The sequence below is a fragment of the Tenrec ecaudatus genome, chromosome 10 (genome assembly GCF_050624435.1).
Source record: "Tenrec ecaudatus isolate mTenEca1 chromosome 10, mTenEca1.hap1, whole genome shotgun sequence".
Taxonomy (NCBI): domain Eukaryota; kingdom Metazoa; phylum Chordata; class Mammalia; order Afrosoricida; family Tenrecidae; genus Tenrec; species Tenrec ecaudatus.
The window spans coordinates 148321130-148346962 of record NC_134539.1 but is presented as its reverse complement, the minus strand read 5'-3'; the positions used below and the strand labels follow the sequence as shown (position 1 = coordinate 148346962).

Sequence of the window (25833 nt, the reverse complement as noted above, 5' to 3'; positions counted from 1 at the left end):
CTGCACAGGCCGTCCTTCCCGGATCCAGGTCAAGCAGAGAGTTCACAGCAGCGCCAGCATCCACGGTACAGGGAAACCCGTTTCCCAGCTGCCGTGGTCTAAAAATAAGTCTGAAAAGCGCAAGGGCAAACGTCCTGGTGCTGCTTCTTTGCAAAAGAAGGCGAAGAGCCTGCAGTCCTCTTCCAAGGGCTTCATAAGGGTGGGAAGATGCTTTGAGTGCTCTCTGCCTGTGTGGACAGAAGTCCTGGGGGACAGAGAGTCTCTTTAAAAACGGTGGGAGAGGAGAGGCGGGATGAGTCAATGTTATTCCTGACGCAGAGACTACCCTTGTCCTCAGCCTTGGAACCAACCCGAGAAGCAATTCCTAACTGCCAGGGGAGAGGAAGGGTTAACGTTTCTCCTGCTGAAAAGGAATCATTTTGCTCCCTTCTCCAGGGACCAGGCCCACTTTACAATATGTACTTTGTTTGCTGGGCCACTTGTGAGGACAGACTCTGATTACAGATGGGAAATCTCTCCTTGTTTAAAACAAAATACAGAACAAAAAATCCCTATAGAGCAGATACTGAATATCTACCTGAGCATGACCCATCCTTTTCCATCCACCCCCCCCCATCACACATCACTCTCCCCACCTGTGAAGCATGGCTGCAGCTTCTTCTTAGTGGGCACATTTGCCTGTTGGCACTCTTTGCCCCCAAATAGTGCCATTTCAGGGTGGGACCCAGGGCTACCGAAATGCTTGCTAGATGGTTGAATGTACAAGATGTATTTGAACTGATCTGGTCCACAGCCGATTGTGGGTTCTGACTTGATCTGTCAGAGAATGAGACCTTACACACAGAGGATGCTGTGAGGGAAGGAACACGCAGGCTCCACTCCCTGTCCTGGCCAGAGGAGGCAGGAGACCAGGACAACAAAGAATCCCAGGCCCAGGTGACTTCAAGTGGAAACCCTTGTTTGGAGATGGGGTTGTTCTCTGGTTGGCCGGTGCCAACTCTGTTCTTTAAAGGGAACGACACACTTTGTGGGAATCTGTGGGTCAGAAAACACAGTTCATAAATCAACAGCGACTGTGGGATGCTGCTTTTTTGGTTGTTTTTTTTGGCTGCCAAACAGGGAGGAGAGAAAAAAAAGAGATGATTTGAAATGGCATTCCTTGGCATCACTTAGAATGCCAGTGGTTCAGCAATTGTCATAAACAAGTCACTTTTACAGCCCCTTCAAAAGTCTGCTGATCAGTAAACCGATTTCCAATGAATACAGGCCACCAGTGAAGACATTTGGATATGTGTGGAAAATTTATTTCTGAGTAATGTAGCCACGTCAGGAGGCAAGTGGCAGCTGTGAGACTTCCACTCCCAAACCACATGTTCTTTGTTAGGGCTCATTATGGTGGGTCTTAATTTCCATTTCAGAACCCCCATGGCTCAGTGGTTCAGCCCTAGACTGCTAACTGAAAGATTGGTGGTTCAAATCCACCAGCCACCACCTGGGAGAAAAAGATAGGGGAGTGTGCTTCTATAAAGCTGTACATCCTTGGAAGCCCACTGGGACAGGTCTATTCTGAGGAAAACACTCTTGGCTTGGTTTGGAATTGCAACTGACAGAAATCTCAAAAACAGGCAGTTCTATTGGAGTTCCAACCCTATTGCTCTCTTGTTTGCTTCATCAAACGGGTCTATCAAGGGCACATTTCCTAAATGCCAATCCACTTTAAAGTAAGTGAGAAATGGTACCCACATCAATTATACTCAGTCTCATGTTTGAGGGAGCCCTTGTGGCTTAGCAGTGACTCAGTGGGATGCTAACCACAAGGTCATCAGTTTGAAACCGCCAGCCACTCCTCTGGAGACTCAGGAAGCGCTCCACTTCTGTAAAGAGTGACAGTGTCGGGAACCCACGGGAGCGGTTCCACCCTGTCTCTCGGGTGGCCATGAGTCGGAATCCATTCGAAGGAGGTGAGCGTTACCCATGTTTCTGTTTATGTACTGAGCAAACAGCAGGGAATGGAAATCTGAACTTCGAAATGGCTCAGCAAAACCACGAGGTGGTCTCCTTTCATTTGTTTTTAACATGCTGCTTTTAATGTGACCTGACAAGCTATTTCTGAAAAGACAGCCATGGAAAATTCTATCGGACAGTTGTTCGCTGACACACGTGGACGCCACCGTGAGCAGGAGATGAGGGGACAGTTCTGCTTTCCGAGCCAGCTTCTGCTGGTAGGATGTGCTCTCAGGCCTCCTTTCTGTATGGATCTCAGGGGAAACGTTTATACATGAGCCGCCTGCCAGTGGGCCAGCCATATGACACGGAAGTTTCACAGCAAAACCAATGAGTATCCTGCATGGTTGGCCTGCTTCTCAATGCACAACAATATTCCAGTCATTGTCACCAAATTTGAAAGCATTCCTCCGCCTGTTGTCACAAAACCTGTTGTCGCAAAACTCAGGGACTGACTGGGTCAGCGGTTTGAAATCCCCAGCAGCTCCAGGAGAGAAAGATGAGGCTTTTCAGCTCTCGTCTCAGAAACCCACGGCGGCAGTTGTAGCCTGTCCTCTAGGGTCACTGGGAGTCGGAATTGACTCCAGAGAAGTGAGTTGGGTTACTTATCTGTTTATGTTTTGGAAACCTTTTGATAAAAGACTGAACAGTACCACGGTTAAGCTAATGAATGAAGCTTTACTCATGAAAAGGTGGACAACTTAAACACATCAGTTGCTCTGTGGGAGGAAGACGTGGCAGTGACTTCCATAAAGGTTTAGAGAGCTTTGCCAACCTGTCGGGGCGGTTCTACTCTGTCCTGTAGGGTTACTGTGACTTGGAATTAAATCACGGCCCATAGCAACAAGCCATGTGAGGTCAGCAAGGAAGAAAAGAAGAAGTCAAGAGTAATCAAGTTACTTCCCTGGGAACGATTCGATGAGATACGTTTTTGGTGGAAATGTGAGAGCAGGTGAGGTAGAGAGTTGAAAAGATGGCCTAATTCCTTGTGTCGGTCATTGCCCTTGAAGATAGACTTGCATAGAACTCTGTGTGTGGGGTCGAGGGCGGATGCGCTGGGGGTCAATGGAAGACTGCAGGAAGATGGTTACAAGTGGATGGGCCTTGGCTTCTCAGGAGAAAGGCAGAGGGTATCCGTAAGAAAGATTGAAGTCTAACTAGTTGGGCTTTTTTGCTAAAAACCTGTCCTGCAACTTCTTGCATTGGAAGGATACCCGAGCCTTATCTTGCCTAGAATCTTTCTAAGACATTCTGACGTGCTTAGGCGGAGCTCTTTTTTCATTGAGTCTCTGCTTCACAGAGAACCTCCTAGATGCGGCTCATGCCTCCGCAACTACTCGCTGGCTTCTTGCTTTCAAACGCTTTCTCCTTTGTTGTCAATTGGTGGCATTCTCATATTCCCTTCTCAGTTGCTATCGTTCTACAACAGGTCTCAGGTGGCGACGCAGTGGCCCTACCTTCCTGATCTGTTCTCTTCTGCCTGAACCCCTCAACCTGGCCCCTCTTAACTTTCCAATGATCATGGAGTTTACCCTTTACTTGGTTGTAGTGACTAATCCTTATCCCAATTCCATTCTAAAAACTTATATGATAACTTATTTGGGGGTGGGGGGTTCCTAATATAAAGGAGTGAGCAAATAACAGAATGGAAGCGTTAGAGAGGGGGAGGAAGACCAGGAATCTAAACTTGCAGATTGCTCCTGTCTGTATCTGGACATCTTTCTAGACCGCTTTCCCTAAGTGTAAGGTCTACATCCTTACATAAGTCCTCCCGCACCCAAAAAATATATATAAAAATGCTGCTGTGTTTTATTTTTAAAAAGGGATGGAAATTTGGAGCTTGGATTATGTTTCTGCATTCTGGGTGTCAAGATTATACTCAAATAATACGAATGATAATTCCAAATTTTTCTGGTTTAAAAAACAAATTCCCTGAAGATGCAATAGTCCAAAATAAAATGGTGTTTTGGCACATGGTGGGCAAAGTGCCCTTCAGGAGGCAGGATCCAGGTCTATCCTTAACTTCTTGGTGGCTTTCTCTGGGTCACTTCTCCCTAACCTTGCGTGTCTTCTTCATGCTATGGGGCTATTCCTGTAGATGTCCGTCCAGGTGGTTTGTGACGTTTGAATGGAATAAGGAATAGGAAGCTGCTTTTCACTGAGCAAGGCCCTACTAATTAAATGGTTGAATCTGCATCTCATGAAGCATCAGTGTCGACCTCTGCAAAATATCAGAACATCTGTTTCAACTCGGTCAAGGAGATGTCCACTTGCAATGACATAAAGGCAGACAATATGGTGTCCAGTGCATTCTTTCAGCTTCAGCTCAGAGATGAGACCGCTGTTTCCAACCACAAAGCTCCTACTTCACTTCCCTATGCTTCCACTAGCTACTCAAAGCCCTGGACTCCGTCTCTCTCTCTCTCTACCTCTACATCTATGCCCACATCTACCTCTCATTCATCGAAGCATTCCATTCCTCTTTAGTCTGAGGAATCAGACGGCAAGTAACAACATTTACAACATCGACAGAATGAAAAGGTTACAGAAATCCACTAGGTCATTACCCACCTACTTTTTTGTTGTGAATGATGTGGTCATGTTTATTAAGATGGTTCTGAAGGTTTCTCTTGTTCTTTTCATGCTAAGTCGGCATGCACATCCCTGTCTTGCCTGGATGGCAAGCCACGTTGCTTTGATGGGAACTTGAACTGGATTTTGGTTCCTGCGGAAGGTAGGTATCCTGCGATTGTGAGGCCCATTAAAAGCGATGGTCCCCAAGAAATCCACAGTTAATTCCCCCATTTATTTTCAAAGTGAGTATGTCTACAGTGATCTCTAGATTTCCCCTTGAGGAATTTGTCACTGGTGGTTTTTATTCTTGTAATATCTGTTTGTTTATTTTAATTAAGCTCCTAGCTTGTGTCAAGGGATTTCATGATGGACTTCTAAGTATAAGATGAGCAGTTTGAAACTACCAGTCACTCCTTGGGGAAAAGATGAGGCTTTCTAACCCTGTATAAATCCAAAGAATAAGAGTCTCAGAAGCCCCCAAGAGCAGTTCTACCTTTTTTAAGAGGGTCTCTATGCATCAGAATCAACTCAGTGGCAATGAGATTGAGTGAGAACATGTGTCAGACCCACCCATTTCTAGACACTGTTGACCCGAGCCCCTGCCTTTGGAAGTTTACATCTTTGGGGTTGGGAGCCTCTATACACAAACACAACAAACTGGGAAAGGAAACAAAAGTAATAGTATGGAGAAGGACCAAGAACAAGGGTTGGGGGACAGGTTGCTATTGTGACAGGTGACCAGAGAAGGTTTTGCAGAAGAGCAGAGGTTCAAGTTGAGAGTTGAATGACTGGAGAAGACACATGGACACCTGATATTACACACCTGCTCTTTGCTCTCCTTGGCCCTGGATTTAGGACAAAACACTCTCAATTCCAACCTGTTCTCCAGTGGTGCCGGGGCCTCCTTTGGATGGGTATTTGCTTTTCTGACCCAGGAACATGGAATCAGAAGTGATAGCTTAATAGGATCTCCAGGTGGGTCTTAGGTATGCAATCTATACAGGAAACCTAAGAATCACTCTCTGGTTGTTACCCAACTCAAAAACTGCTGGCCCTTGAGTCAATTCTGACTCATAATGACCCTATAGGACAAAGTTAAATTGCCCCTGTAGGTTTCCAAGACTGTAACTCTTTATGGAAGTAGAAAGCTTTATCTTCCACATGGAGCGGCTGCTGGTGGTTCCCAACTGCTGATCCAGCATAACCACTATGCCTGCCCCCTAGGCTTCCGATAGCTGATTGCTATGGCTTGCATTATTTATAGGTAGAGTTTGGCTGCAGTATGCCTTGTTCGAAGCTAATTCTAAAACCTGGTTTTCACCAGCACCTATCACTGCAGGAACCTATCTGCATTTGATCTCAGAACCAAGGCTTTCCTGATCTCTCACCTGCGTTCACGTGGTTTATGTAACAGGCTCCTAATTTTTCTCAGCCCTCTATCTGAAGAACGTGCTCTATACCCAAAATTTAGGTGGAGTATGTGACAAGCAAAGAAGCCCCGGGCATGGTGGCATAGTGGCTAGCTAAAAGACACTAGCTCCAACCACCCAGCAGCTCCAGGGAGAAAGACGAGACTTTCTACTCCCAGGAAGAATTACAGTCCTGGAACCTCACAGGGGCAGTTCTACCTGTCCTATACAGTTATGGGTGGAAACAACTTGGTGGCAGTGAGTTTGGTTTTGGGGTTTGAACTGAAGGGCAGGGAGGCCTGGTTGCACCATGGTTAGAACCGTAGGCTGCTAAGGGAAAGGGTTATAGACAAAGCCCATCAGCCTCTCCTCAGGAGAGAGATGTAGTGGTCTGCTTTCATTAAGACTATAGCCTTGGGTACCTTCTCTGTCCTAGAAGGTGAGTCACGAAGAGTCAGAAACCAGTAGACAGCACGTGGTTTAAACACGGGTCTAAGGAGGAGCAAAGTGGGGGAACTCTCAGCAGTTTTGACGATTGCATGGTTTAAGACTCAGCCTGCATCCAACCTCGACAACATGGAAATGGATCCAGTCCTCCCTTTCCCACTTCTCCATCCTCATTGTCAGCTATCAAATGGGCGCTCTCGCCAACCACGGGGTCAGAGCTTCCGCATGAGATTTGGAACTGTCCTTTGACCATCTTCCCCTGGGGCCCTTGCCTAGCCCGAGCTTACAAACTGAAAGCACCCAGCCTTCAGACTGCCAAATCGGCAGCCGGTCTAAGCTTGGATAGTCTAGAAGACACTCCCATTCTATGCCCTGCAGGCTTCAGATTCAGGTATGGCTCTTTCCACCCCTTCATCATGCCAACTGCCAGCTCAGGAGTCCCCGTGACACCCTTACTGTCTGACATCATGGTTCCCACTACCCCTTTGGGTTCAATAATTCACTAGAACAACTCAGAGACTCCAAAACCCAAACCAGACTCACCACCATGGGACTCAATTGTGACTCCTAGCAACCCCATCGGACAGAGTAGAAGTGCCCCTGTGGATTTCCTGAGACCATAATTCTGTACCTGGGACTAGAAAGCCTCATATTTTCTCCCATGGTGCAGCTAGTGTTTTCACCCTCCTAGCCTGACAGTGAGCAGCCCAATATGTAACCAGTACAGATGCATGATAACCTAGAAGTACACAAAGAAAAGCACACTCAGGTGAGGCCGGGAAGATTTCCATCATGATGCTCAGCCTTCCCAATCAGAACTCCAAAAGCAAGACTTTGATTCTTGAGGAAATGACACAAAGGTGCTGAATCTTACCATGTGAGGCAACTCTATGGGGCTCTGGTGGCGCAGTGGTTATGCATTGCACTGCCATGTGCATAGTTGGCAGTTCGAAACCACCAGCCACTCCATGGGAGAAAGATGGGGCTTTCTACTCCAGTAAAGAGTTACAGTCTCAGAAACCCACAGGGAGTCACTGTGAGCCAGCATTGACTGGATGGCAGAATTTGGCTTTGGGTTTATAAGGAATCAGAAGAGCCCTGCTGGCATAGTGGTTATGAGCATGGCTTCAATCCTTAAGGTTGGCAGTTCAAAACCACCAGCCTCTCCATGGGAGAAAAATGAGGTTTTCTACTCCTATAAAGAGTTACAATCTCAGAGACCCACAGGGGCAGTTCAACCCTATCCTATAGGTTTACTATGCATCTACACTGAGTTTGGTTTGGGGTTTCATAAGGAGCCAAGATCCCAGCAATGGGATGGTGCATAGCTGAGGGGGGAAGAAGTTGACATCAATTTGATGACAGTAAGAGATACATCTAAATGAGTCTCTCTTCAACAAACCACAGCAACACCTTCCAAACAGGCATTCTGTTTCTATCTTTACTGTCTTTGTTCTCTCTTTGAAACAAACTCTAAACATGTCACTTCATGCTTAGAACTTCTACATGGTTTCCTCTTGCACTTAGATTGAGGCACACAAGATGTGTGATCCAACCCAGGCCCCTCTCAACTGAGCGCTGTACAGTCTCTATCCTTAGTGCCTGGCTAACACAGAAGTCAGGAAACAACAGCCTGAGGGCCACATCTGCTGTTATTATTTAATACCTGGTCCATCCATGTAACGCATGGTCCATCTATCAGCCCCTGTGGTTGCGCTAACATGGAACATTTGAATATTTGCAATGGAGACCATCTGAATTGCAGAATCTAAGACAGTTTCTGCTTTGCCCTTCCAAGAAAAGTTGACCAAATCTTACTCTGTCAATGCTCAGGGACATTCCTGTCCTGAGCCTTTGCATTTTTTTTCTCCCCCACCCCGCCCCCAGCCTGTGTGGCTTCGTATCATGCCCCAAATCTCCCCATCATGCTCCCTTCTCAGCAAGGCCTTTTCTGATGAGGACGTAAAAACCAAAACCCGTCCTCGCTCCCTATTTTCCATCTCATCAACAGGATTTACTTACCTCAAGACATTTACCATGATTGATTGATAGGGTGGGTGACCAGATCGCCTGATGGCTGAGTGTGCACATCCACATTTGTCTTATCTACACTATATCCCCAATGGCCAGGACAAGGTATGGAATTCTCACACTCATCAATTTATGTTGCAGGAATGAATGAAGATATATGTGAGCAATGGAAAGAGAGTGCCAGTATTTACCCTCAGGGGATTTGAATTCTAATAAGAAGACGAGCTAGCCAAGTGCTTAAACACTGTGCTGCCAGGACTATGGCCCCATAAGAAAACCCATGTGGGTGCTCTACTCCTTCCGACTGGGCCTCTGTGTGTCACAATTAACTTGAGAGTACACAACAACAGGGCAATTGCCTATAAGTGACTCTGCTGTAGATCCCTGGAAATCTGTAGTGAAAAAGAAAAAAGTGCACCCAGCCATGGGACGTGCTTGATCGAATCTTTAAAACCACTGATGGTGGTTTTAGTTGAACTGTTGTCATGACGGTTCCGTGTCTTCAAGTTGGTTTTGACTGACAGGGACCTCGTGCACAAAAGAATGAATTCCGTCTGATCCCGTGACCTTCTCACAATGGCTTCCTGCAATCGCCGCCCTGCTCCATCCTGTGGTGGCAACCACTGTGCCAATCCATTAGGTCAAAAGTCCTCCTTTCCTCTGCTGCCCTTCCATTTTACCAACCACGATGCCCTTTCCCAGGGACTCGTGTTTTTCTTGATAGCGTGTCCAAAGTACACGAGAGAAGTCCCCACCTCTGAGCAAGCAGCGTGGTGGCAGTCTTTTTCCAAGCCAGATGCTTGTTCTTCTGGTAGTTCATGCACTTTCCATATGTCTGCCCCCCCAGGCACCACAGGCACCGAATTCACACGTGCCCATTCATTTGCAGTCTCCTTGATTCAATGTTTCACATGCATATGAGGTGACTGGAAAATACCCGGGCTCGGGTCAGGCGCACCTTGTCTTGAAAGGAATGCCCTTGCTTTTCAAGGGCATTTGATCTCTGGACTGCTGCCTTCATGAGCACTGATTGCAGATCCAAGGATGCTAAAAGCCTTGACCTTTCGAGTCTTGTGACGTGCTTAAGAAGAAAATTCCATTTCTCTTTAAGTACAAGCTATTTCTAAATGTATTTTGGCAATCTACGATAATACTCAATGGATTTGGCACCCCCTCCGGATCCAGCAAATTTTCTCCTAGAAATGTCTCCTAAAGGAGTCAGCTTGGATGAGCAGAGAGAGAAGGACACATTATCAGACTGGTGATGGGGCCACATTTTGGCTAGGGCCTGTTAGTGCTTCACGGTAGCTGCTGTTCGCTCTGGTTCATCGCGACCTACAGCAAACAGGAGGACACACTACTCATCCTCACCCTTGGTAGACTTGAGCCCATGTCTGCAGCCACTGTGCCATTTCATCAGGTTGAGGACCTTCCTCTTTCTCGCTGACCCCAACTGCCTGTTACATAGGAGACGGGTGTCGCAGAAAAGTCTCTAGTGACTCCATAGTCGTTAAAGTGGTAGAGAAAAGGAACACAGTGCAAAAAATAAATACATTGACTGGTCACTGAAGAAGCACCCCAACACAGGGCTGTAGAAAAACCTTGTAAAATAGAATTTGCTTCCAGTTCAAGTCCATTGTTGAAACACGATAGGCAACAACATGTTCATTTTATCAGTCATATTTTTTCTGTAACCTCTTCCTTTTGCCTGCTTTACCGCTGACATTTGACTCTGAATGTGCATCACTCTTGTATAATTCAATGAGTCCATGAAAATGAGAGCTCTGAGTTGATGCTTTGGATTGTACTGATTCTGAGGCTTCTTACGGGGAAAACAAACCAATACCAATCTTAAAGCCTTTATTAGTGTTTTTAAGAGGCAACTATAAATAGCCCAGAAAGGCAGACAGTCTTACAGACTTCAGACATGAATGCTGTAATTTTTGCTGGAATAATACAGAGAAACAAATATAGTGACATTTAATTCATCTAAGTAAAACCAGATCGCATTTGAAACGAGGCAGGGGAAGGGGAAAGTTGGGTCAGCTTTGGCCCCCGGAGACCAATTGGTGAGAGCCTGAAAGTGGTTGGGTTCCTAACAAGGAGAGAAGAAAGCAGAGGCCGAATGAAGCAGGCTCTGAAATGCAGCCCTCCCTCGTGGTTCCCACTTTCCACCGTCCCCCATTCCAACCCATAAGAAAGGATTGAGGCCTTCAATGCTGGCTCCCAGGCAACGTCTGTTTTAGGAATCTTTCTCTTTTATCTTAATATTTTCGAAACTCTTGAAAAAAAAACCCAACAACAAAGCCTCTTAAAACGTGTGCTATTTTGCAACTTTGCTACTTGAAAGGGCTGTGTTGATAGACTTTTAAGATCCAAGGGAATGGTCCTTTTGAAACAGATGGATTCTAGGAAGAATGCCGGAGTTTGTGATGGCGCACTGCCTACACGGCTGACCTTCACCAGTTCCTAATAAAAGCATGTTCATTAACTCTACAACCTCATGCAGACAGACCTAAAGCAGCTTGTCGGTTTGGCACAGTGTAGTGGATTGCCTGTTGCCACGATGCTGGAAGCTGTACCACTGGGATTTCTCAAATACCAGGAGGGTCACTCATCATTGATAGGTTTCAGCAGCGCGTCCAGACTAAGATAGATTAGGAGGAAAGACCTAGCAAACTACTTACAAAAAACTGCCGATTGTTAAAAATAATAAATAAATAACTAGACAATTATGGAACACAACAAAATGTTGAACTCTGACTGGCTGGCTTTAGACCCACCATCCAGAGAGTTCAATCCCTAGAGGAAAACAACATATTTGAGGATGTAGATAGGGCTAGTGAGAGCAAGAGACACCTTCGGTGATATGAACAGTGCCAATAGCAATGACAATTAGCAATGCCAACACAGGATTATAGCAAGGTAGCATTTCTTTTCTTCTTCAAGGATACCCAACTGGTAGTCTTCTGAAGCCTTGGAGGAGCACGGTACATTTGCAGATCCTTTGTCTCCACCCGTCCTCCTGATTCCATTGCGTCCCTGTTGATTCTTAAACAGCCTCAAGACTGGCATCTACCAAGTGTAAAGTTTCTAGACCTGAGACTGAATTCTGAAGTCAAGGTTCTGAGCTCAAGTGTTTGCTTGAAATATGGCTATATTTCTAGTGCAGCAGTTTGAAGACAAGTCATTCAACCTTTTTAAATCTTCCTTCATCCACCTGAAAAAGACAGATCTTGGGGTAGCTCTGTAGATGAAATGAGCCATGCTCCTGGATGTCTAAATATCCTTTTACTTTTCTTTTTTCCATCAGGGGAGAACGTGAACGCAGTCCCCCACTACCACAAAGTATGCAGTCGAATTTCCCGCATTTGGGGAAATCACAGGGGTCAGCGCATCCGAAGTGCAATGGATAAGCCTCGCCCTGTGAAGACTACCTTCATGATCATGGTATCTCCCCTGCCAGGTAAGTATGAATGTCTGAATGTCCTATCACATGCCGCATACTTAGTAAAACCCTAATCACAGGGTTTGCTGCTATCATACTGTAGCTGTCACTCCTGGGGGTCCTGCTGGCACGCTGGACTTTGTGTTGAGCTGCTAACTACAAGGTCAGCAGTTTGAAACCACTAGCTTATCTGTTGGAGAAAGGTGAGACTTCCTGCTTCTGTAGATTTACAGCCTGGGAAACCCACCAGGGCTCCTCTGTCTGATAGGATCACAATGAGCCAGAGTGGACTCAATGGCAGGGAGTTTTATGAGTCTCAGCTCCTTAGTACCTAAAATCTAACAGAAAGGGAAATTCATCTAATTCTTCAGTGGAATTGAGATTCAAATTAGGAGTAAAGGTGAGGGCCAGAGGGACCAATTTTTTTTCTTCCCATTTTGAATTAGAACACTGCCAATTTCCTAGGGTTGTTTAAGAGTTCACTACATACATTTAATTACTCTGCTACCATTGTCTACAGGGAAGGTGTCAGGACAGTGCAGATGCCCAGAAGGACTACCTACCCCATCAAGAATAGAACTAACTTTGTACTTGTCACCCACTTTGCTTTTCAACAACACCCTGACAATAGCACTCTCTTCAGCGATTCAAGCTGCCAGATGGCCTGTGACGGACCTTTCCTAGCTCCCAAATGTTAGGGAGGGGACCTTGTTGCACCCAGCTACTCGTTGCACAACAAATCTCCTTTATGAAATGCACACATGCCCCAATGTCTCATCAGCTCCAACTTTGATGCTCATCATACTGCAACAGAAATCCGAGTCCTACCCCTCTGTGCCTCTGTCTCCATTTGGGAGTGAGAGCTGCCTGCAGATTGTCTCCGTGGGTCAGAGCGAGGCTACTTATTAGTCTGTTCAATCTTTTCGGAACCACTGAACCCACAACTTGATGTGCTATTTGACCAGTCACTTCCTGGGCCGTGCCTACAACTTAGTTGGCCTTTGAATGATTATGTTTCTATTTTAAGCTGTCAGAAGGCGAGCTCAGGGCATCTTTCCTGGAAAAAACAAAGCAGCTGTTATTGTAAGGTGTCTCCATTCCCCTTTTCTCCTGGGGATACAAATAAATTGAGGAAGCTTTAAAGTAGAAGATGAAGGATTTTCGAAGGAGGAACCAGATAGGCTCTTGAGCCAATACCTTAAGCAATAGGTTGCCTGTTTCTTCAGATTAGATTTTGATTAGTGTGCGCCTTCTCAAGGTCACTTGGCTGGAAAGCACAGCCACTTGATACAGATAATAGAAGATTTAGGCAGCTGACAGGAGTTAGTGTATTTGATAGACTCTTGAATTTCCATGCATTCAGTTTTCTTGGCCTTCTTCACAAATTACGCTTTTGTTTCCCCTCTATTGCTATCGAAGAAGAATCAATCTTCCTGCCCTGAGTCAGAAGGTTTGCATCTCACTGCCCATGAATGTCCATACAAATAGAGGTAATTCAAGTTAGTACAAACTGTATTAGAAAGAGACACATTGGCACTCTCAATATTTTTGAATGATGGCATATTCATTGCATTGTTCCTAGGACATTGAGTTTGGGGAATAAACCCCAAACCCAACCCTCTTCCATCGAGTCAACCTGCCTCATAGTCATGTTTTGTTGACTGTGAAGGCGGTCAATCTTGACTCGAGCAATAGCCTCATCTCTCTGTCTTGGAGGAAGTACGGCAAGATTGTGCCTTGGATTTGAGGATCCTGAGACTTGGTCTCTTGTCCTGCCAACCAGTTATCAGGGAGACCGAGTCCCTGCGTAGGGCAACTTTCTTGGTAAGTGGGGGGAGGGGAAGGTTAGCAAAAAGAGGAAGACACTTAACAAGGTGGATTGGCACAGTAGCTGTAACAGGGGCTCAACTATAACAATTGGGATCCTGGTACAGACCTGGGCAGCGCTCAGTTTGTTCTGTTGTGTGTAGTGTGGCTATGAGCCAGGACGGATTTGAAGGCTCCTAACTTACAAAAGCAAGTAAAGGTTTAGTATAGCTCCAAAGGATATAAAGAGGCCCATAGGGCAAAACATAGCCTGGGATGAACTAAACCACAAAGAAGCGCATCAGAGCCTTAGGACTCGGCGTCCACTAATCTTACCAAGTAGCCAGGATACGTTACATCATGCTTCTGAGGTGAGGCAACATTAGGCCCTCGAGTGATCCATCTTGGTTTGGTCAGCCCCTCCCCTCCTCAACCACTCATTAACTTCAAGTATGCTTCAGGAACTTAGAGCAAATGCCAGTTTGCTTTCTGCACCTTACAGAAATCAATTTGCATTTAACTTGGAACAAATCATTTGCTTTGGGGGGAAATGCCTGATTTCAATACATGGCAGGCGATTAAAGTGATTTTCTGGTCCCTGACTCCAAAGAAGCCGATTAACAAGATGAAATCAAGGGGAACACTTTGAGCAAATGGTAGCTTAGGATCTGTTTCTGCCCCCCCCCCCAAATAAAAACACACCCTACCTTTATTCCTGAGGCTAAATCACTGAGCAGATAATAGGCCTATAAAAATCTAAGAGGTGCTTGAGCTAAAGAGGTTTTCCATATCCACATGACATCTAGTACTTAGCGCAAAGTATATACAACATGAGCTATGTAGAAAAAGATTTGCAGGATTTTTAATTATTCAGCAATTTTGAGCTATTGATTTCTTTAAGAAGTATTTATAACGATTGCAACTTATAGACCCAATGTCTTTTATCTGAGATCAATTGAAGAGGGAACACAAAGAAAGGTTTTCTCTGATGAAAAACCAAACACTTTTCTCCAAAATACCTATTTTATACTCATATATTATTTCTAAAAAATGAATTCCATTGCTGAGCTTCACTGAGCATTATATGAGTATAAATTCTAAAGGAAAGAACATCCTATGAATCGAAAACTTTTTGCTCAAAAGGCAGCTCCAGAAGGCAAAGTAAAAACAATATCATGACCTGGGCAAAGACGTCAAGTTAGAATAGCAAAAAGGAAGAGCATGTTCTGCTCATCTTAAACGCAAAGAACTCAAGAAAAAGAACCCCAAGCCTCAAGCTGCAATATGGAAATATCCTCTGGCCAAATTATTGACTGATGCAAGAAGCACCCCCCCCAAAAAAAAGATGAAAGGTGCACACACAGTCACCATACCAAAAAGAACTAGTCAACATCCAACTATTGCAAGAGGTAGTATATGACTAAGAACCAAATGGTACTAAAGGAAGAAGCACAAGTTATACTTTCATTATCCCAAAGCAAGGCTCTGGGAATAGATGGGAATACCATTTCAACAAGCTGATGAAGCACTGGAAGCACCCAGTCATCTATGCCAGGAAATTTGAAGACACCCTGCTTGGTAAACTGGCTGGAGGAGATCCACATTTGTACTCATTCCAAAGAAAGGTGGTCCAACAGAATGCTGAAATTATAGAACAATATCAATGATATCACATAAAAGTTTGCAGAAGATCATCCAACAATAGTTGTCCCCATACACTGACAGGGGCTTTGAGAGGTCTGGGCTAGAATTGGACACAGAACAAGGAATATCATTCATGCCAGGTGGATCTTGGTTGAAAGCAGAGAATACCAGAAAGATGTTTACTTATTTTTCATTGATTACACAAAGGCATTCAAGTGTCTGGATAATAACCAACTATGAATAGTCTTGAATAGAATGGGGAGGAGCTCAGGGGGAGGCAGTTGGCCCCAAACCTCACATCTATGTAGGGTTGAGTAGGGTACTGGTGATTTCATTTCTTGATATGGCTTATGTAAACATATACAGTATGTTTCTATAAAACAAACCATCCAAATCCCTCCAGATTCCTTACTCCTCAAATCTAAATAGTGGCTGGAATGTCTTAAAAAAGAAGAAAAGTAAAATTAAAATGGATTTGGAACTCTGAGAGACAAATAAGCCCATCTCGAACAAAACAGAGGGAGAGAGAAGGAGAGAAGAATGGGAATTCCAGAAGGCTTCACTGCGCTCGTGTGGAACCCATACATGGATTAAGAGATAATTGTGTGAACAGAACAAGAATGGCATGTCTTTAAATCATGAAAGGTGTGTGTCAAGGTTGTATCCTCTCACCATACTTCCTCACTGTATGTTGAGCAAATAATTAGAATAACTGGATTATATGAAGAACAATGCAGCATCAGGATTGGAGGAAGGCTTATTAACAAACTTTAATATTTAGATAATACAACCTTGCTTGTTAAAAGCTATGAGAATTTGAAGCAGTTGCTAAGGAAGATCAAGGATTGCAGCCTTCCTTATGGATTACAACTCAATGTAAAGAAGGCCAAAATCCTCACAACTAGACCAATATGTAACATCAGGATAAATACAGAAAACATAGAAGTTGTAGTTGTCAAGGAATTTATCTTGCTTAGATCCACAATCAACGTTCACAGAAGCAGCCGTTGAGAGAGCAAATGAAGCATTGCATTTGGGTATATCTGTTGCACATGACTCCTATATATTATTGAAAATCAAGGATGCTATTTTGAGAATTAACATGCACCTGACCCAAGCCAAGATATTCTCAATTACCTCATACACAGGTGAAAGTTCGACCTTGAATACAAAAGACCAAAGAAAAATACATGCATTTGAAATATCGTGCAGGAGAAGAATATTGAAAGTACTATGAACTGTCAGAACAATGACAACAAAAATCTGTCTTGGCAGAGGTACAGCAGAATACTTATTAGAGGCAAGGATGGTGAAACTTCACCTAATATATTTTGGACATGTTGTCAGGAAAGACTAATCCCCGAAAAAGGACACCATGTAAAGTAGAGGAGCGAGGAAGGTCCCACACTGGGCCTTAACTCAAGTGCTCCCTCAACAAAAGAACACTTTGTTCTAATAATCCTGCATTCTGTGATGCTCACCTTCCCGAAATGATTGATGAAGACAAAATAGGTGCATAAGCAAATGTGGTGAAGAAAGCTGATGGAGCCCAGCTATCAAAAGATATAGCGTCTGTGGTCCTAAAGGTTTGAAGATAAACCAGCGGGTATCTAGCTGAGAAGCAACAAGGCCCACATGGAAAAAGCACACCAGCCTGTGTGGTCATGAGGTTTTAATAGGATCAGGTATCAGGCATCAAAGTCCATAAGAAAAAATTGGTATTGTTGTGAATGAGGGGGAGTGCAGAGTGAAGACTCAAAGCCCATCTTTTGGCAATTGGGCATCCCCTTACAAAAGGGTCGTGAGGTGGAGCCAAGCCCATCAGGGTAGAGTATAGCACCGATGAACACACAGCTTTCCTCTAGTTCCTTAATGCTTCCTTCCCCCCACTATCATGACCTCAATTCTACCTTTGAAATCAGATTAGACCAGAACATGCACACTGCTACAGATAAGAGCCTGAAACACAGGGAATCCAGGATAGACAAACCCCTCGGAGCCAACAACGTGTATAGAGATACTAGGAGAATAAGGGGAAGGTGGGTTGGGGGGAGGGGGACCTATCACAAGGATCAACATACAAGCCCCTCCCAGGGGGATGAACACCGAAAAAGTGGGTGAAGGGTGACAGAGGATGATGTAAGATACGGAAATAATAATAACCTGTAACTGGTCAAGGTTCATGAGGGAAGGTGGGTTGGGGAGGGAGGGGGAAAATGAGGAGCTGATATAAAGGGCTCAAGTAGAAAGAAAATGCTTTGAAAATGATGATGGCAGCACATGTGCAAATGTGCTTGACACAATGGATGATTGTATGGATTGTGATAAGAGATGTAAGAGCCCCCAATAAAATCACTTAATAAAAAAAAAGAGAAAGGTTCTCCATGAGTGAGTTAACTCAGTGGCTCCAACAATGAATTCAAATATAAGAACAGTCATGAGGACGGTCGAGGATGGGGCAGTGTTTCCTTCTGTTGTACATAGGGTTCCTATGAGTCAGAACCAACTCAAGAGCACCTAAAAGTGGTACCAGCATAAGGCTTAGGCTAAGGACAAAAGTACTGCCTTGTGTAGCTCAGAAAAAGAAACATCACTGGCATTCCCAAATCTGTGTCCCTTTCCCATAGAAGGAAATATGGGATGTCTCGATTGAAAAACCCTGGAAGCCAATCCCCTAAGACAGATTGCCCACAATTTGTGAACATGGCCATTTTCATGTGAACATGTCCATGCCAGTTTCCATGTCCACACACATGTAAGAGCATGTCACTCATAGCTGTAGACATTCAAACTCTCTCTCTCTCTCTGACATTAAAACTCTTATAAACATCAGAGAGCTACAAGACCAGCCCTGAGCAATGCGACTACAAGTTGGTTTTTGGTTCTAGTATTCTTGATTCCAGCGTTCCTTATGAATTGCGACCCACCATCTTTGCCTGTGTCATCAAATAAAGCCAGTTTTCACTTCTTATCCCTGCTGGGGTGACCCATGGCATCCATGCTTCTCATTTGAATCAAAGAACCCTCTTTGTATCAGAACCAACCTGTTGGGATGAGTGACCTAGCCGACATGTGACTCAGTTCCTTTCCGCAGTAAGGTTCGGTTCTTCCTATTGCACAATGTTAGTCAAAAGATCAAATATCTGTGGAGTCCTTTCAGGGAACCCTGTCGGCTAAGCTCTAGTGTGCTAACTGCCAGGTCGATGGTTCAAACTAGCTGCACCTTGGGAGAAAGACAAGGCTGTGGGATTCAATGCAGACTTATAGTCTTGAAAACCACATATGGGGTCCTTATGTCACAATCAGCTTGATGGCAGCGGGTTTTCACGGAGAATCATGGTTCCAATCTTGAGATTGCCCTCATGGTGTGGGATTGACATCAGGGAAGGCTTGTTGTCTTTGGATGCCCTTTGGAACTGAGCCCAAATGCCTTAACACAAAGGAAACACAATCCCTTGCCAGTGATGTCAGAGAGCATCCTGAGGAAGGCTGCAAGGCTCAAGCTTCCTTCGGCATGGATCCAAAGTACACAGCATGTCCGGGCATGAATTCTTTATGCGACCAGCAGCTTGGCTCTTCTAGAAGGATTTGTCCTAATCATACAGACGTGGTGTTGAAAAGGAGGGTGTGTGTGTGAACGTCTGGATCCTGGTCTGGGTGAGTTAGAGATTCAACATTCCAATCTCTCCTTGCACACGCTCTGAGATGTTTATAAAGTTGTCATGAATAAGCAGAGCCCCCGTTTAGGAGAGTGGACAGAAACTTGATTTGTCCTGATCCAGTACACTCTCAAACCGGTCAAATCTGCCTTCTCCTGGACTGAGTTTTTCCTATGAAAAGGGGGAGGCTGGCCAAGTGGAGCTGCTGAACAAAAGGAATCTCATATCAATGACAGACCAGTCTCCATTTCAAAAGACAGAACTTGCTTGGCAGGTGGTGAATGAGAATCAGTGTCACCTCAGGTCCGAGCTGTATGACTGTCCAAAGCGAAATTGAGAAAAACAAAGTCAAACATACCCACGCTCCTTTTCAAAGCGACTTCTCAAGGAGAAAGCTTGTCTTCTCATTAGAGTGCCGAATATTATCTAGGTGGAGATGGTGACATTTGGAAGAGATGATCTCCTAATATTTTAAAGGGGAGACGTGGTGTGTATTTAGTCTTGCTGTCCTGGGAGATTATTATTAATGCTGCCCAAGGAGCTAGTTAGACAATAAAATTCTCAAAGCTACCCGCTCGATGACATATAGGACTGTGGAGCAGAGATGACCGCCCAAGTGCCTGGGAGAACGTCCCTGAGGAGAAGACGATAAGTATTTCCTAAGGATAAAATCTGGCTCATGCAGAGTACTGTGCCGTGTAATGCCCAGACTACTCAGGTCTGAGATTTTAGAATCCAGTACAGCTCCAAGGAAGGTCTCTCTGGAATGGGAGCTTCACAGCGGTCCAATGGAGCTTCTGAATGACACGAATATTGGGATAAATCAAGGACAGGCCTTCAGTTACTCAGTGTGACCCCAGAAGAGGCCAAGGGAAAGAAGGACAATGAAACAGTGCTGTGGGATTGGGGGGGCTTAGAGAGATGAGAGGCGGCAGCATGCAGATACTTAGGCAGCGCGACACTCGACGTCAAAGAACTCTGGCCAAAAGAAGTAGAAGGCTACGTTTGGAGTCAGTGGTCAGGAGCAGGGCTCCAGTCTGAGACGGGCTACAAGTCAGATCAAATCCTTAGCCTCACAAGAAATGTTTTTTACAAGATGGGCATTTTACAGGTGTTCCTTTGATAAATTCCCTCAATACCCCTAAGAGCCCAATATTAATATTACTATCCCCAGTGAAGGATGAAAGAGTTAAGCTTATATGTATCTATAATTAAATAGTCAAAGTTGGGGTCAGGGAGGGGGAATACTACATGAGAAAATGCTGTTAGCAGTAGAATGAGGGTGAATTTAGGTCCTTGGATCTGAGCTTAAAAACATACGAAGGAACTCAGTCGTGGGCATGGAGCCACAAATGTAGAGCATCTTTGGCTGCAGGAGCTGCTGGCTCAGACCATGGAGATGTGTTCTAGAGCCAGTGAGAGGTTACAAGAATGGACCCACCCAGAGGCCCACCTCTGGGTGGAAGGACTTGCACGTGGGACCAAGTGCCCTCCATTTTATGGGTTGGAGAAATACATTCAGGGAATTTTGGAAACTGATTGTGATATCTCAGTTGGCTACCCCAAAATGAGCACTGGGAAAGAAACGGGTAGCCAATGGGGTTAAAAATATATCTTTCCCAGAAAAATGAAGGCAAAGATGCAACAAAAATAGTTTTTCATCCACAAAGAATTCCAACGAGAATAATAAAATTTTAATTGTAGATGATTTCTGAGGCATACTATTTAATTCTTAAGCAGCAGGAGATTAGCTGCTCAGGGAATAAGAAATGAAGGAGAAGTAACTATTGAAGATGTCCACTCATTATTCAAAACCTTTTTTGAATACCAGCTATGTTCCTCCATTCATGTACTCTCTGATGTAGGTGTGTTGCCATCATAAAAACAAGATCCCTACTCCATGTAGCTTATACCTTTGAATGAAGAGCTGTGCTGTGTATATCCCTGCGGTTGAGATAGGGGGTCCTCTAGGAAGCTACAGAGGGTGGAACCGTTTCCACGTGGAATATGTTGTAGTGGCATGCCGGCAAGTTAATTCCACCTCATTGCATCTTCACACGACAGGGTAGACCTACCCCAGGGGCGCTGGCTATACTCTTGTTGGAAGCAGAGCCCCTGGTTTTTCTTCCACAGACCCCCTAGGTGTATCTGAACTGCCAACCCTCCTGTTAGTAGCTGAGTGCTCACCTATTACAGCAGCAGGGCTGTTCATGGAATTTACAGAGATGTTGATTTTATAACCAGGAACAAAACAATGTGTCCAAGGTTAGATGTTGCTCTGACAGTGGATGCTCCCGTGAAGATTGGAAGTATTTACAGAATTTGATTGGCCAACTTGAAGAATATAGAGAAGTTTCTAATTTAGTTAGGAGATTGAATGAGATAACCTGGGTGGTCTTATTTTACCACAAAGATCGAAGGGTGATCTGTTGTGTTGCTTTTTCAATAATGAGTGAAGAACATTTACTCTGAAGCACTAGATGAGGCTTGCATGACAATTCAACAGTGTTGTGGAGTTGCATGATCGTGTGCATCTCTTTAAAAAAAGGAAAAAACCCAAATATCGCATATACTCGAGTATACGCTGACCTGAGTATTAGCCAAGGCACCTAATTTTACCACAAAAACTGCATTAAAATGTGCTGGAAACTGGCTTATAAATGAGTATAAACGGTAAATAAATAAACAAAAACGAATGTCCCTTCTGTCAATTTTCCCAATAATCACGAGCCATCCTGTATTGCTGAAGGGAAAGACCTGCCGTGTCACATGTTTTGGTGTTAATCTATGATTTTGATCATAGCATACAAAGTACTTGTTTTTGTTTTACAATTTTGTTTACAGCCCAGAAGGGATTTTTGGGGAGGCACTAAACAAAAATCCAAGACAATGGCTTCCAGGGAAATTCCCAGAGGCAGGCAACAATAGTTGTCCTTGGGTAGCAGAATTTCACTGTGATGTTGAGTTTATTGTCTCTTGGAATGGAACTAAGTTCAGGATTTGATGGTCTGGATTCTATGGGGATCTGGATACTAAGAGGGTCTGAGTGCCATGAGGGATCCAAATCATTCTGGCCATGACCTGTCACTCCAGATATAGGTATGCAACTCATGTAGGCAACCTAACACGCCTACCTTCATCAATCAGTTTCTAAATGACTTCTGTTTAAATCTCATCTCCATCATTTACCTATATGGATTCAGATGAGTCATCCATTCCATTAAAACTGATCATGATGATAGTGATATCTGATAGTGTGGTGAAATTGCACACACCTCATTGGTGTCTGTGGATTCCACCTGAAGTTTACGCACATGGACAAAACACGAAACAGAGCATGGGCTTCCTGGTTAGAAGCAGCCATGGTGACAATGGTGGAGGCCATGGGACACAGCCATTATAAACCAAAGATTTGGAAGTGAACTTGTTTAAAAGACCGAAATGTGCAATGACTGGATTATTTGTGTTGTTATGCATACAAAAAAATATTCCCTGACCCTCATCTCTCACTCCTCAGGTCAGCCCCTCCCAGCTACCTTCCCTGACCTCAGCTGCATGGTTGGTCTGCACAGATGGGACTCATCAGTGGGGTGAGGTTCAGGGATGGAATGTGCACAGCTGAAGCTGAAAGCTGAATACTGCTGGTCAAAACCTGTGTCAAGAGCTGGTCAGGATGGGCATACGGAGCTTCCAGAAGCACCTTTGAGACGGCAAGAGAATGTCGCCCATCCTTATTACAAAATTGCCTTTTATGTTATGGCTTGCATCTTCTCAAACCTGGCAATAAAGCGTGTGTTGCTTGGAACTGAGCCACTTGGGATGTTATTCTACGTGTCGATATTAACTCACTCTAGTAGTGGAAACAAACCAGGGTAGATCGGGACAATTTACTCAGGTTTGCTTTCTATCCATATTTCCTTCTTCTTCTTTAAAGTGGAACTGAGGCTAGCTGTGCTCATTAAGTTAGGACTCAGTCTGCATCAGGTAAGATAGCAAATCAGATGAACAAATATTCAAGGGGTGGATAAAATTAACAGCTTTTGAAAACGAGGCAGAGCGAAGTTAAAGGGCTTGGGAAAGCCACGCTGCAAATAAGTCCCGGAGGTATTGTCCTGGGGGATATTGATAATTACTGGGGATATCATCTCTCACTCCCTCTCAACTCCTAGAAGCATTTCAAGGCACAAGGGGGTATTGGAGAGATCATTTATACGATGGTAATGATTTTCAGAAAGAAAACCTGCTTCCAAATAGGACAGGAAACAGAAAAGGGAAGTGCTGCTGCTGAGTGGATTCCACCGCAGAGATCCTACATGACAGAGAAGAATGACCCCGAGGGCTGCCAAGATTGTCTGCAGCCCATCACACCTTTCTCCCATAAACGGCCGGACCCTTGGGTAGCAGCCAAAGGCTTTAACCACAGCGCTACCAGGGCCCCAATACGACAGAGCTGTGGTCAGAGACCTGACTGACTCGACGTCTATCCAGTCCTGAAAGTTTCACTTTGATAAGTGGGCTTCTCAAGCTCTGCCATGACGACTAGTGACTGACAATCCTGGAGGCCTGGCACACATCAGGTATTATTAGTCTTAGAGCGCAAATCGAAAGAAGACAATGAAGAAAACCATTAAAATATAGAAAGCCCAGTGTTTCTCTGCCTAATCAGCTATCAATGCTCTGGAAGATGGCTCATGATTGATTCTCCCCAGAGCAGTTTTTATGCCTATGGTTTTTGCAAAATAAATTCCAAATCGATTGCCATCTGTTTTCATCGCACGTGGTTTCCGGTCCACGGCGGGCAGTAATTTGCTATCAGTTTGTCACCAGGGAAAGGTGACACAAGACAGCTTCGTAAATGGCTCTTTCGACAGGAAATAAAAGATGCACCAGGCTCTTCTCGTTGTGCCATGTCAATAAGTAATGCCAGCTGGCTAAGTCACCCCCTCTTCGGCACTTTCTCTGCATGGTACTTCCCAAAACGAATCTATAAATGGCTATCACATGCTTAATCTGCTTGGTCTCAGCACTCCCCAGAGATTCGGCCAGAGAGAAACAAACACAATTCCCAGCCATAGAAAGTACAGCAATAAAGCACGACTCCCAAGCCAGAGAAAACACCAGCAAGGTGCCCTTGAGTACCGGTAGGTACATCTGGAAGAGAAACAGCACTTAAGCAAGCAAGCAATGAGTTCAGGCTTGGATCCCCTTTGTCATCTGCTAAATATTCTTACCTTGATTACAGAATGAGGTTTCTATCCAAGCTTCTTCTTCCTCTTTCCATCTTGCCAGAGCACTTCAGAGAAATAGCTCCGGATTCTTTTCTCGTTACCTCTGAGTTTCCTCTCGCTCAGAAGCTGGCAGCACCTACCGCCATGGAGATCAGACAACCCGAAGGAGAATCTCGCCTCTCTTTGCCTTTCCGGACACATTTGCCACGGACAAAGGCCACTGGGATCTCGCCTTCACTCTGGTGAATGAGCACTTTCTTTAACTCGTTCCCATGCCTACCCATAGAAGACAGTCTTGCCATGGTCGCTTACAGAAAACAAGAAGGCAGAGAAAATAGCTGTCCTTCCTCCTTGTCCATCTTCATCTCTGTCCTTCGATGAATTCATTGTGGATTTATTCGATAACAAGGATCTATGCACATCTTAGAAATTGCTTTTAAACGTTCTATTGTCCCGGAAGCTGGATTTTCCTCTGACAGACAGCAGATCTAGGATTTAAACAACTTCTCCCAGCCTGCCTTCTTACCTGCGGGTGCTCTGTTGTTATCTAGTGAAGAGCTTTCTATGCAAACACACACCCTATCTAACTATGTGATCCTACACCTAAGGCAATCAGCCTCTTGCTCAACATCTTTTCTTCGGGGCTTCTAAAAGGGGCTGCCTCTAGCAGCCTGATGATAATCGCAGCCGTCCTTTGAAGAGAGTGAGGACTGACCTTGCTGGAACAGCAGTCCTACTATGTATCCCATCCAGCTAAAGTATCCCATTAGGACTTTAAGAAGCACAGTGTCGTGGCCCATAGGTGGACACTATGACATGGGAGCTCCTCAGTGTGGCTTCACCTCATCCAGGAAAAGAACTTCACTGTGGGAGTTCAATGACATCTCTCCCGGAAGATGTGATATCACAATTAAGTCTTGCAGGCAGAAGGAGAATCAGCAGGGGGGTTGGGGAATGCAAATGTTTTTAAACTGGATCATGGAGTCTATGATGGGAGCAGTAAGAGACACTAGAATGGTGAGCAGTATCTGATAACTCAGGGGAAGGCATTTGAACTATTCTGTTTGGGTCAGATTCCTTCATTTCTGACTCACGGTGACCCTGTGTGCTCCAGAAGGGAACACCGCCTGGTCTTGTACCTGCGTCACAATCCTTGCCACGCTTGAGCTCATTCCTGTATCCACTGCGTCAATCCATCTAACTGATAGCCTTCTTCAACACTGGCCCTCGGCTTGACCAAGCATGATAACCTTCCGCAGGGACTGGTCCCTCCTGGTAACTACTCTCAGGACCCAATAAGGAATTTTAATTAAGAAAGTGACACAATCTCAGAAGCAGGTTTTAACTTCAGTATGTGGTAAAGGAACCCCGATGGCGCAGTGATTACAAATTGGGCTACGAACCACAAGACCAGAGGTTCAAAACCATTAGCAGTTCCATGGGAGAAAGATGGGGTTTCCTACTCCCATAAAGAGTTACAGTCTTGTAAATCCACCGGGGCAGGTCGGCCCTATCCTACAAGGGTGCCATAAGTCATAATCTACTGAATAGCAGTGAGTTTGTGATTGGTGAGATGCTGATTG

The 25833-nt window shown here is 44.8% G+C and overlaps 1 protein-coding gene and 1 non-coding gene across 2 annotated transcripts in view; both read right to left on the bottom strand.

The window, feature by feature from the left end:
* The window catches only part of KCNJ16 (potassium inwardly rectifying channel subfamily J member 16), a 29679-nt gene extending 4592 nt beyond the window's left edge, over positions 1-25087 (bottom strand). The window contains exon 1 of the mRNA XM_075559432.1: positions 24254-25087. The gene's annotated coding sequence lies outside the window, so the exon portion shown is untranslated. The remainder of the gene's footprint in view (positions 1-24253) is intronic.
* On the bottom strand, positions 11776-11939 carry LOC142460261 (U1 spliceosomal RNA). Its single transcript, XR_012786505.1, has one exon. It is a non-coding gene; the product is annotated as a U1 spliceosomal RNA (small nuclear RNA).
* Positions 25088-25833: the final 746 nt, after the last annotated feature.